The sequence below is a fragment of the Passer montanus genome, unplaced genomic scaffold, assembly GCF_014805655.1.
Source record: "Passer montanus isolate IOZ18808 unplaced genomic scaffold, ASM1480565v1 scaffold41, whole genome shotgun sequence".
NCBI classification, from domain to species: Eukaryota; Metazoa; Chordata; class Aves; order Passeriformes; family Passeridae; genus Passer; species Passer montanus.
This window is the reverse complement of record NW_024368930.1, coordinates 2,131,756-2,144,646: the sequence shown is the minus strand read 5'-3', so window position 1 is coordinate 2,144,646 and position 12,891 is coordinate 2,131,756.

Below are 12,891 nucleotides of genomic sequence, written 5' to 3'. Positions count from 1 at the left end.
ATGAAATATTCAGACTCTTTGTTTTCCACAGATAACATCACCCAGATCACTCAATGGGAATACATGAAGATGCCCAGGGACAGAATTTATTGGCTGGCATATGCCACAACAATATTTTTTTTGGTGCTCTTGCTGTCCAGACAGAAAAAGCTCCTTTGAGAAAAGAAAATTGTCCTCAGCTGAGGTTATTTATCTGTTGCTGGGTGGGGATGGGGAAGGGAATAAAGCTCTTTCCTACTCTTGGGGGAATTAATATGAAGAATGATGATCAGATCAGTGCCTGGGATAAAATTGGGATGGGGACAGTGGGGAGGTGGCTGGGGGAGCCTGCCTGGTGTGAGCTGTGAGCTGAGGTGTTTGATGGAGTTGTGATCTCTGTTTTCATCCTCACACCTGGAGGAAAGGGAAATTTGCATCATTTTTAACAGGTTCTTCTCCTTCCCCTCTTCCCCCCATTTTCCTTCTGCCTCGTGCTTCTTTGCTGCAGAGGAACAAAGTGATCTGCAAAGGCTCATTTCTGGAGAGGGAGGCAATTTTTTACTTTTTTTTTCCTTTATTTTCATTAATAAATCTCCCTGGGCACTGAAGGAAGACACTGAAGAGAGCTTCAATCCCAGGAAAATGGAAATAATTCCATTGAGCAGCTGCAGGAGTCAGAGCCAGGGTGGAACTGCTCAGAGCAACCCAGATTTAAGGCAGAACAGGAGATAACACGAGCTACAGATCTCTTTAAGGACACCTCATCCCTCATTTCTTGGAGAGAAATAAACTCTGGCTCATTTCTAGAAAGCCAAATAATGGAAACATGTGAGGAATGAATACCTAAAGCACAGGAATGCTGAGGAACATCAGGGCTGTGTAAGAAATGAATTCTCCAGCAGCATCGAGTGTTTTACTTTTTGTGGAGTGCTTAAATGGATTTCCACAAAAATAATAAAGGCTTCTGGAGGAGATAACTCCAAGGCCATCTATCTCTGTTGCCTTGAATTCAGTAGTGCTAAGTGAGATAGTCTGGGCTTATTCTGCTGCAAACACTGATTCAGTGGGCAGGATTCAGCTGTCAGCTCCTCTTTGTACAGGGATTATTTCCCTGATCCTTTTCTTCAGGTTTCCTGAGAGGCAGCTGAGGGTGTGCAGCTCTGATCACACACCAGGAGCAGGAGCTGTGCTGAGTTCAAAGCCTCAATCTGAGCTGCAGCCCCAAGCCCTGGGTTTTTAGGAGCTGGATTGAATATCCTGCACATCCCTCAGGTGGAAAAGGCTTTTTTGTGCTTGTAGGTGTCAGACACAGGGGTGGCTTAAATGAGGTGTGCAGTAATGACAGCAGCCAAGAGAACAGCTGGGAGCACCTCTGAACTCTGATGATTTGTCAGGAACTCACCCTGAGAGGAGAAATGTCACTGATCTGAGGGTTTGCAGTGAAAGGCTGCTCAGCAGAGCGGGACAAAATGCAGCAAACACGTTTGGTGGAGAAAAAAATGTGATGGCTCACAATATTGAATTATTTTTTAGGTGCAGGAAAGAAAAGAGCAAAGCCTGATGTGCAACAGCACCTGCAAAACTTGCTGAAATAATATTTTAAAAATCACAACAGGAACACATTGTTTAAACAATAAATCAGTAAATCAATAATTCTTTAAGCTCTGCCGGTTGTGCAACTTCAGGGGCAAGCCAGGGGTGCCTACAAGTGGAGTTTTTCCCTCTGTAGTAAATCTGAGTTTAAGGTGCCTAAAAGGGCATTGTTGGGGTTTTTTTTTTCTGGAAAGCTCAGCTAAGGAATTTGCTTTTCATGATGCCCCAGAGGGTCCCCACAAAGTAATAAGTCAGCATCATTTTCTAGCTGCAGCTGATAGCATTTATTGCTAATTCTTTAAACCCTTCTTTAAAAGAAAACAAGTCTGCAACCTGCATTGCACCCACAGGAATAATCTTTCTTTTCCTCAGTTTGGTAATTCAATTGTGACTTGTAAACTTGTGCAGCTGTAGCAAAAAAAAAAAGTCTACAGTCAACTCTAATCTATCTTGAGGAGAGTAAAAAGTGCTTACCAGCACTGGTGTAGTAAATCCTGGCTGCTTTATTAAATAAATGTAGGATTTCACTCAGAAGCCTTAAGGAAGAAGAGTTTTAAAATATCAGAACAATTTAGCACGTTCTGAAGCTGAATAAAGATTGATTGAATTTCGCTGTGAGATAGAAACCGATGAGAACCCAAATGCCACTTAAATAAACTTAGAAATGTGGCATTATTGGTGTCTTCTGAATGGTGAGAGACAAACCAGGAGAATCCCCCAGCCTCGGGGGATTTTTGGAGCAGAACTGACTGAGAGTCCGGGTTGCAAACCCAGCAAGTCAAAATGAGTGTATGAGGTGACAAGAACATCTGCTGCTGGTTTGGGATTTTGTTGAACATGACCTCAAGCACGCTGAAGGAAGAAAAATTCTGCTTTATTGCATTGGTCTGGCCAGAACTGATCTGCTCAGCAGATGATCTATGGATCCAAGAAATCCTTAAAATGAAAAGTTCTTAGCTGATAGAGGACACTTCCTCCAGGAAATGACACCAATGGCAGAGTGATGTGTGAAGAGAGCTCTGAGCTGCACTCTTGAATTTCAGATTTCAGGGGTGGAGGAACTGAACTCGACACGCAGAGTCCTAATTCACCCCTGAGATTCCAGTAAAAGTCACATCCAAATGCAAAATGGAATTGCTTCTGCAGAAATCCTGGGGGAGAATGATGCATATTTCATGCTGGGACTTCAGCTTGGTTCATTCTTGTTCCAGCTCCTGCATATTTCATACACACTGGAGGTGTCCAGGGCCAGGCTTGGGGGTTTGGAACAACCTGGGGTGGTGGAAGGTGCCAGGGGGTGGAATGAGATGATCTTTAGGCTCCCTTCCAACCCAAAACACTCTGGGGTTTTCTATTTACAAATTTGCAAAGCTATAGACAACAGAAATCAAATTAACAGCCTGGAAAACATGGCCACAGAGAAATATCTTCTAATGGCACCACAGCTTGGAAAACCCTTGATGCAAGAAAATTGATTGTTAATTGTCCATTCTCCAACCAAAGCAGGGGGCAAAATTAATCCTGATGAACAAAGTTATACCAAATCACCACTGAGCTTTCCTAAAATTCCTGCCACTGCCTCCTGCCAGGGCTTTCTGGATGCCAAGTGCAAGCACAGATAATTCAGCCTGAAATAAACAGATAAACAAAATAAATAAACAGATAAATAACTTATAATAATAGATATATAATAGATAATAATAGATAGATAATAGATAAGCAAAATAAATAAATACATATGATAAACCTGTACTTTTACTTAGTTAAGAATTTGCCCTATTTACTAAAGCCCTCCCCTCCCTGGGTCAGGAGTGGGGATAAAGAGCAGCAGAAAAAAGAGGGTTTGAGCTCAGTGCTGCTCCCACACGTCTGGAGTAAGGACTGAGTAAAGGCAGCTTAGGAATGGCTCCAGTGATTTATGGGAAGAGCTCTCCTCTTATTTGAGAGGGATTGGAAGGGCAGGGAGGGCTGTGAGCACAGGGAGACCACGTGTGGCAGGAAAGGTCAGGAGCAATATTAGGAGGAATAAGAGAAATCCCAGCACTGGATCATCCTCTGCCTGCAGCCCGGATCAAAACAGTCAAAATAGAAGAAGAAAAGTAGAAAAATAAGATTTCAGGGCAAGCCACTAAAGGCCTGCATCAGGGGCAGCTCAGGGTTGTTTGTCTAAGAGCCTTGGGTGGAATCCAGATTGCTCAGGGTCTTCAGCCACTGAAAAATAAAAAATCTTCAAATAACAAATTCTACTGAAAAATACCAGCCAGAGAGTCTGGAAATCTGAGCCATTTGTTCAGTTAAATGCTGAATTCCCTCCTGTCCTCTCCCTCTTTTCACCCTCACCATAGATCAGGTTTTCAGGAGTCTGTTCCCTGGTTCCATTTGGGTTAAAATTACCCAATTTGGGTTAAAATCACCAAATTTGGGTTAAAATCACCCAATTTCTTGTGTTTGATGAAGCAGCAACCTCTGGCAGAGCAGCCCCTGGCATGGGCTGTGCTGCAGGTCCCTCCCCCCTGAGCCCCAGAGGAGTTTTTGGGGTGAAATCCCTGAAACCCCACTGGGATCCTGCTGGGCTGGGACCATTCCCCTAGGGACATTTAATTAATATAACTCACAGCAAACTGAGCTGATTTTACTGTGCTGTAAAAGAGGACTGTGCTGTTATTGCTTTGCAAACCCTGGCTTGCTTTTGGAGCATTTAAAATGCCTTTTTTAAATGTCAATTAACAACTGACAAACGTGAAAGAAATGTGTTTATGACACAATCCTCACATCCCTCGCTCTTGGAATGTGTCATCACTTTTTACTCAAGTGTAGCTTTTGTTGGAGGCTTCCCTTATTTTAGTTTTAATGAGAATTTAAGAATGGAATGAAAATATAATCCTGCTGCTTAATTCTGGCATGAGCCTAATCGAGTTTATGCATAACAAAAATGTCAAGGCTTGTATATTCTGCTGGAAGCCCTTGTTTGAAGCAATGCAATTAATTACACTTGAACATCCTAAAGGTTTATTGCTTCAGATAAAAGCATCCTGAGCACCTTCTTTACTATTATTTCCAGGAGAAAAACAGTGTAAAATAAAGATAATTGAAGTATCTCTGACAGACAGGTTGTTTTTTCTTCTGAGGAACTGCGTGGCTTTAACAAAGAACCTCCTTAAAGAAATTTAGGAGCAGCTGCTTTGCATAGAAAATTTTGGGTTGTGGCAGCCTAAATCATAATTTACTTTATTCTGGGCCTTTAAATATAGCACTGTACATTTCCACGGGTGATCTGGATGCCAGTTTAATTACCCAACGTGGCTTTATATAAGACTGATCAAACTATTAAAGCAGAGATTCAGTGCTAGGGCAGAATGGTGCTGCTAAAACTGAAAAATATCCCTGCAGCAATCCTGGCACAGCTGAATTCCCTTCCCTGGGAAAGGTGTGGGGTGGGAGGGATGTGGAAGACACACAGAGCTAAATCTGAGGGCTCTGCCTTCCACACTGGTCCTAAACTGGATCTTTGCTGGGATTAGGATTTTGACACTGCTTTGATTGACTGCTGTGAGCATCTTGTGGAAGAGGGGGAAAAAAAATCCACGAAAATGTTAGACTTAAATAAAAGCCCCCAGCAAATTGCTGTGCTGTAGGGGGTGTTTGCATCAGAAGGAAACAAGGATAAAAGCAGCTTTCCCAAACTCCTGGCACGTTTAGTCTGATCAAATGTGTAATTCCTGCTGCTCATTGTGCATTTTCATCATCCTGTCTGGCTGTAAGAATCTCACCCTGATTTTGAGCAGTTTGATTTAAAAACTCTGTATTTTTTTTCCCCAACAGCCAGATTTTGTAATAGTTTCACGTGGAGCTGCTTTTATTTTGTGGAATCAATGATATTGATTTCCCTTTAAATATAAAGATTGCCCAGTTCCACACTGGATGTACAGCAGCATTTCAAAGGTGAAGTGACTGCTGGCTTGTTAAGGTCTCTTCTCAATAAATCACCTTTTGTTCCACAGTTTTGGCTAAAATGAATCCTCAGGAATGAGCAGGTTTTGATCCTCAGCAGTGAAAGCTTTACTACGTGTTACACCAAAGGTTTTATCACTGGCCAGCCAGCCCATAAAAATTCTGGGTTATTTTTACTGATTGATGGTGATTTCAGTAAAATACCATTAAACAACTCAGGGCTCCTCCTGGCCTCACTTTTCTGAGTCTTTCCTTTGGAAATACTGGAGGAAAAGGTTGAAAGCAAGAAAGTTTCAAAAACCTCCAGACTTGTATTTCTACAATCTGCTAAGATTTTTTAATGAGAGTATTCAAAAATATTAATAAGTAAGAATACCTTCAGAGCCAGTCCAAGTTCCTCATCCCATTTTTTGCTTTCCACCAAGGTTTTTCTGCAATAAAAGAAGCCAAAAATGAGGAAAAAAAAATCTTGACACTCTCCCTTTTTCACTTTGTTACACTTTCTTTAAAAGAATTTAAGAAATGCTGGACAATGGTAATGATGAGGGGAATCTATTCCCCAAATAACTCCCCTTTTCCTCTGTGAGAAATTGAAAGGCCCCAGATTTTTATTTCAAATTATTCAGCTGGAATCCAGCTGGAGGAAGAATAGCTGCTTCATCTGGGAGTGGAACTTTTGAGAAAGATTTAATGGGAAATTTCTGAATGGATTCAGAACTGCAAGGAGGAGAAGAAAGAGGGAGCTGAAGCTTTGGCCACGTGCAGCAGGAAATGTCCAGGGCTGATCTTTTCATGCTCTCTGTGCACTCAGGCTGCTGTCTCCTGTGGATTAATCTCTTTTCTGACCCAGAGCTGGGGCAGCTGAGAGGTGTTTTAAAAACTTTTATTCCATTTTCAGTCTCATGTGAAGGGAGGGACAATGCAGATGTTATAATTCACACCATCACCATCAAAAACTATTTGTTAATTACAATACACTCTAAGTGTTTCTTGGCCTATCAATGTTTGATATCCTATAATGCAATAAAAGCCAGCTGCTCTACGTTTGACACCTGAATTGTGTTAAGAGAGGAAAATCATTATGAAATGAATATGGAGAGGCTCCACAACTCTGGATCATTCCCTGCCCAGGAGCCACTGGAGCCAAGGAGAAAGGAAGGACACCCTAAATCCCATAAAGGGCTTTTTCCACGGGCACATTGCTGGGATGTAAACAAACTCTTATTTACTTTGTTCAGTGCCACAATTAGTGGAGATCAAAGAGCCTGCAAGGGTGTTTTATACTGTAAATTATTAGGTAATTAACCTTAATGAACCCTGCTTAAAGTCTCCAGAATAGCTGAGAATATCCTTCAAAAGCAACAGCACATGACTGCATCTCTGTTAATTATAAATAAAAGGAATAAAATGAGCCTCTAATGGGATGTGAGGGATTGGGATGGTGCTAACAGAGAGTGTGCAGGAGGAAGAGGGAGAAAGAGAATTAAATCATCTTTCTTCAGAGCTGAAAGACAGAATTTCATATCACAAAGATGCAAACAAAGCAGCATCCAACCAAAGGATGCTTCACTGGCAAAGCAATCCATTTTATGATGTTTATTGCATTCCATGAGGGATTAGGATTCTTTTCTTTCACAATCAAAACTGGTTTATTTTTATAAAATTATTTGCTATTGAGCTTCCTCTTTGTGCAGCAATTGCTACACAAATTTTCCTGTTGTTTAAGAACCATTTTTGACGTTTGCAGATTTCAATTGTAGCCTGATAAAACAAAGCCTTGCATCCAAAATCAACAGTCCTGTTTTACATTCCAGTTCCAAAGAGACCAGTGTTAAATATTTTATACAATAAATATTGACAGAGAAACTCCTTTTATTGTTTCCTCTTGCAGGCAAATTGATAAATAGAGAGTTATAGGTATTATAATAATCCTGCCCAGCTTCATAACCATCCATCTTAAAATAAAATCTATTTAAGGAATCAGAAGTTTATCCTTTAGTGGGAAAGAAACTTCCTGGAGCAGGAGGTGTCCTGGTGGGGAACATTCTGGAATCAATGTGTGGAAAAGGACTTTACATTTCCTGTGGAAATATCCTGAGGATAATATTGGGTATTTCCTGTGGTTACAGACTGACTCTGTCACAATATGATGGAGAAAATCCTTCCATTGGAGTTGGCTGAGGGCAAGGAGAGGAGATGGGATGTGGATTTTTCTCTGGTTTGGCATGTGAATATGGAAATTGCTTTGGGCAATTATAGAAAATGGCATGAGGTGCAAATCCTGGGAAAGAGGAGCCAGACCTGCTTGCAGGAAGAAAATCAGAACTTGCCAGAGCTTGGGGAGAGTTGTGATCAATTTTTAAGATGAGGTGACATTTCCTAAAGCTTCCCCACTGTGGGACAGCTCTGAGAGCCACAAGGCCCTGGGGGACCACTGGCCCCAGAGCTGCACAAGACTTCTAAATATCCTGAAAAAGGCAAAAAATGCTAAAGAAAAAGAGAAGAAAATTTTCCAGCAGCCTGAACTGTTTTCTGTGGATAATTTCAGGCTGTACAGATGCAGCTGGCCAAGGGAATGAGAGCTGGCAGCCCCATGGGTTCCAGCATCCTCCATCACACACAGCAGGGAGCTTCCACCCCTTCCACCCCCAGACTGATCCACCACCAATCAAACCTGCAGAAGATCTTTCTACAATTCTAATTTTACCAATTTCAGAGTTTTATGGCAGGGAAAAAACAACGGAATCCTTTTTAAAGGGTTTTAAATTATTATTTCTCCTGAGCCACAGGAGTGCCAATGCAGGAAATAAACACAGCAAGAGCTGGAAATCATCACCTAAACACAGAAATCTCCTGGAATTAGAGCTGGAGCTGCTCAGCCCTGACTGCAAAGGTTTGGGAGGCAGGGCCAGAAATGTCTCTCAGCTTTTAATGATTTCTGGAATGCTGCTGTATTTTTATGGATGGAACTCTTGGAAGTGACAGAAACTGCAATGACTTCCATGGAGCAGTGCCAGCCCATCCTTTCATGCAATCTGGCTCTGTTTGGGAATGAGAGGTAAGATTAAATATAGTTAACATGAGAGTAGAACTTTTTTCAGCATTTGTTAAAAATACCCCCATTTTCTCACCATTTTAATGAGTAAGTAACCTTTTGTGGTAAAAGTATTTGGAGTTTTTTGGGTTTTTTTTTCAAAAAGTTGATCATAGTCATAGGAAGTTAAGGAAGCTTTTTGATCTTTGAAAGTAGCTGCCATTTGGAGTGTTCTGTGGATGCTTTCAAACCAAATGAATTAAACTGTTTTCCTATTTTAATTATACTCTTCTGGCTGAAAAGGTGGTACAGTAATTAATTCATTCATTCCAAACCACGAAAGCCCAAATTACACAGATCTTTCAGCTGCATTTCTGTTCAAAGTTCTGCAAACTCGAAATCATGAACGTGGTCAATATGAACCAATTCAGACCCTGGCAGAGGAGAATAAAAATGTTGATCCCGTGAACCATTGGAGCCATCTGGAAGCATCAATTGCCATGGAAGGAAATTCATTCCCAGACAAAACATTGGCTCCAGCTCTCCCCAGCCTGCCAAGCCGAGCCAGCTCCTTCCAGGAGAATTATTTCTCTATTCCCTGACAAGTTATCAAGCACCAGCTCCCCGAATGAAGCTCACATCAGAGAGAGACTTTGTCAGAAATAAACGGAGTTTCAAACTTGGACTTGTCACTGCAAGGCAAATTCTCATCTCAGAGCTGCTCCTCATCAGGGTCAGCCCAGAGCCGGGCACCTGAAAGGGCTGCAAAAATCATCAGCGGGGTTTGAGGAAAAAATACAGCCTGGATAAGCTCCAAGGGTTTGTTTTTTCACTCAAAAGATGAGCTTAGTGACAGGATTTTTTATGTAGAGACGGGAAATCATTTTTATGGAGAAGCAGAGCCCTGCCAGGGCTGCTGCTGTGGTTCCCTGTCTCCGGGAGGCTGGGATGGAGCTCCTCGGATCCCTCCCTGTTTGGAATTTGTGCTTTATTGCTTGTGAAAAATGTGTATTTTATGATTGGCTTTTTGCAAATGAATGAATAAAATAAAATCAATATGATATGTGCTGTGTTAGAAAGTGGTGCTGTGTTCATTTTCTTAACTAGTGTGTTAAATATTTTTAGGTTAGTTTATTAAACAAATAATTTGTTAAAATAGTTTTAGGTTATAACATAATGTTAAAATAGAAACTATGCTATGTAGGATAATTTTTTTAAAAGAAAGGACTCACACTGCGATAGCAGCCACAGGACACCCAAATCTTTCAGAGAAAGAGAATTTATTGCTCCGTTATCAGAAGAAACGAAATTCTTCCTGCCTAGCTCATTAGGATTAAGAGGAAGAAGCTGACACTGACCAGACAGAATCCTTTGTTTGAATGGAATTTAAATGCATCATGGATGAGATTTATGAATATGCAACAGGCTGTTGTTTTTAAGGGTTAATCCTTTGTTAACTGAGGTCCTTTTTGGGTTTATTTTGCCCACAGAGAGGTACCTGGACTGTCTGTAACTCTTTGTTTTTATTGTCTTGTATTGTCTAATCTCAATTGTTCAAATTTTCATTACTCTATCTATATTACTATTTTTATATCCATTTCATTACGATCAAACTTTTAACATTTTAAAAACAAGCGATTGGCGTTTTTCGCGCTGCTGCTGTGCACCGAGGGCTCTCCTCCAGCAGCACCAGAGTGAGCATTTCATCCAGAACTGCTCTGGGTTCTGTCCCTCTGGGCAGCTGAAGGGAGGGCGGGCAGAACCCAAACCCTGCTGGGCTGGGGAGCCAGCATTTCCTGCCTGCTCCCATCCATTGGCCTCTGGAGCATTTGCAGGAGGTGTTTTAAAAGGAAAAACATTTTTAAAGCCACAGCCAGGGGTTTATTGCTTCCTCATAACTGATTTAGTGCCTCAAATCAGAGGTTTTACCTTCCTCCTCCAGCAAAAATATGCAGAGCACAGAGACAGATCATCTGTCATCTCTGTAAAAACGTCACCCGCTATTACTTCCTTCTATTAAAATGCATCTTTATTACCTGCTGTAATTATGAGGCATTTGGGCTGGTTCATATATTTTCCAAGGGAAGGGAATGAACAGCATCTCCTTTTTCCAGTGGGCCTTTCTCAGAGCCAAGTGTGCCTTTAGCAGCTGGGCCCAGGCAGGGATGCCCAACACAGAACACCATGTTAATGGAATTATTCTAATTTTGTTATGGATGGCTGGAATGGGCGCAGCAGATCCCAGAGGGTGTGAGGCACTGAGAGCTTTTCTGATCCAGGATTGAACCATCCCAGCCTAAGGAGTCCTTGCAGCCCAGCTGAGACTGGACATCCAGAGGCAGAGAAAAGAGAATTTCCATTGGGCTTAGGGACAAGCTGGCACGAGGCTGTTCATCAGTGACGTGAACTTTTCACTAGGCCTTAGTTATAGTACTAGGCTGTGTTTGGACTTTCAAAGCTGTTTTCTCCCAGGTCACAAATCCCCCCAGGTGGATTTTTCAGAGCCTGGGAGGTTTCACACCCCTGGTGAAGCTTTCTCAGCCTTTTGAATCTGGAAGTGTTTGTAGCTCTGCTGGCTGTGCAGATTCCCCCACTCTAGGTTTTTCTCACTTGTTGAGCAAAACTGGAACCAAACAATGGAAATTTGGAGAATGTAGCAGAGAAGCACAGATGAATTTGCATAAACCTCCCACCCACCCTGAAAAAATGAGGGGTTTCCTAAGGGAACCAGGCTAAAAATGAGAGGAAATATTTCCCAGTGTTTGTGCACCTTTGCAGGAGCTTGTGCTGCCTGGAATACAGAATGGAATTCTGCCTGGAAGGCAGAGAATTCCCTGGAGATCTCAAGGTACACCAGTGCAGGAATTTGTAGTAGCAGGAGCACAAAGAGCTCTTTGCCAGGATCCTGAGCAGCTCTGGATCCCCACATCCCAGATTTACACTTTGCTGCAGCCCTGCAAGGGGAGAACTGCAAACTCATCATTATAAAGAGATATGCAAATCCCTCTTCTGTTTTCCAAGGAACCATTTAATTGTCTATTTTTCATCCTCAGATTTTCCCCAGCAGCTCCATTAGCCGACGTGACAAAATGCCAGCTTGTTTCATATTTAAATATAGGAGCAATTTGAAATAATACATCTTGACTTTGGGAGCATATTCATCTCTTATTACTCCATGAATTATGTCCAAAAGAAAGAACCTAAGCCCTTTTCTCTTATTTGCAAGGTTGACAGAAAGCTTCTGTTTTCTGTATGAAATAAGGTGCTTTTGGTTGGTTTATTTTTAAATATTTTTTCTGCTTTAATTTCTTTTTCTCTTTCCCAGCTCCCACTAAAATAAAGGGTGTAGATCCTCTTGCTTGGGAATTTCCACAATACGGCAGAGCTTTGATCCCTTTTCTCATGAATGCTTGGATTTATTGCCTGAAATCTCCACTTCATTAAGCTGTCAAGTGTTCCTTGGTGGCCTGCTGGAGAGTGAGATGCTAAATTTGATTTAAAGGTCAGGGGAGACGTGTGGCACCTGCAATCTGCCTCGGAATTGTTTTTGTAACACTAAACAGAGTTTACAAGGAGAGAAAATTGGAGGTGGTCAGCGTAAGTCAGCGCAGCCCCAGTGTCTTGGAAAAAGAGAGTTTTCCTTTGGCTCCACTAAAAATAAAGGCAATGGACACAGCAGTGTGGTGCTCTGGGATTTATGGAACCCCAAGCAGAGTTCTGGGGCTCCAACTGTAGCAGGGAAAACATCAGGAAAACGCTTCTGCTTCAATGTTATTGCAGCAGCCACAATTCCAACAAAGCTTCATTTGGGGAGACATTTTAATCTGAATTTCCTAGAGGTCTAAATAAACTCTCACCAATTGTCTCGGAGCATTCTCCCAGCAGACCTTGTTATTCTTCCTGCATCTCCACATCTTTTAATTCACCACCCAAATAAGGCCCCAGAAGAGATCATTTTCCTTTAAAATAATTTTACAACCACAGCCCAATATATTATCATTTTAATTAAATATATGAAGTATAACAAGGGCCAAGATATAAATTTCCAGGGGACTGAAGCTTAATTTAATTTCCACATTGAATATATAAAGCTTGGGACATAGAAAAACTCCTAATATCCCCATTTGCCTCTCAGCACAGCCCTTTATCTTGGGCATTTCATTAGTCACAGAGATAAAAGAAAACAATTACAAACTAACTGGGAATTCTATAGGAGACTTTCCTTGGGAAGGAAATTAGGTATTACACTAAGTGGAAATTTCTGTCTCAGGAAAAATTTTTAAAAAAAGTTGTCAGGCAATTTCCCTGTGCTCATTAAAGGAAATAGAAATTCA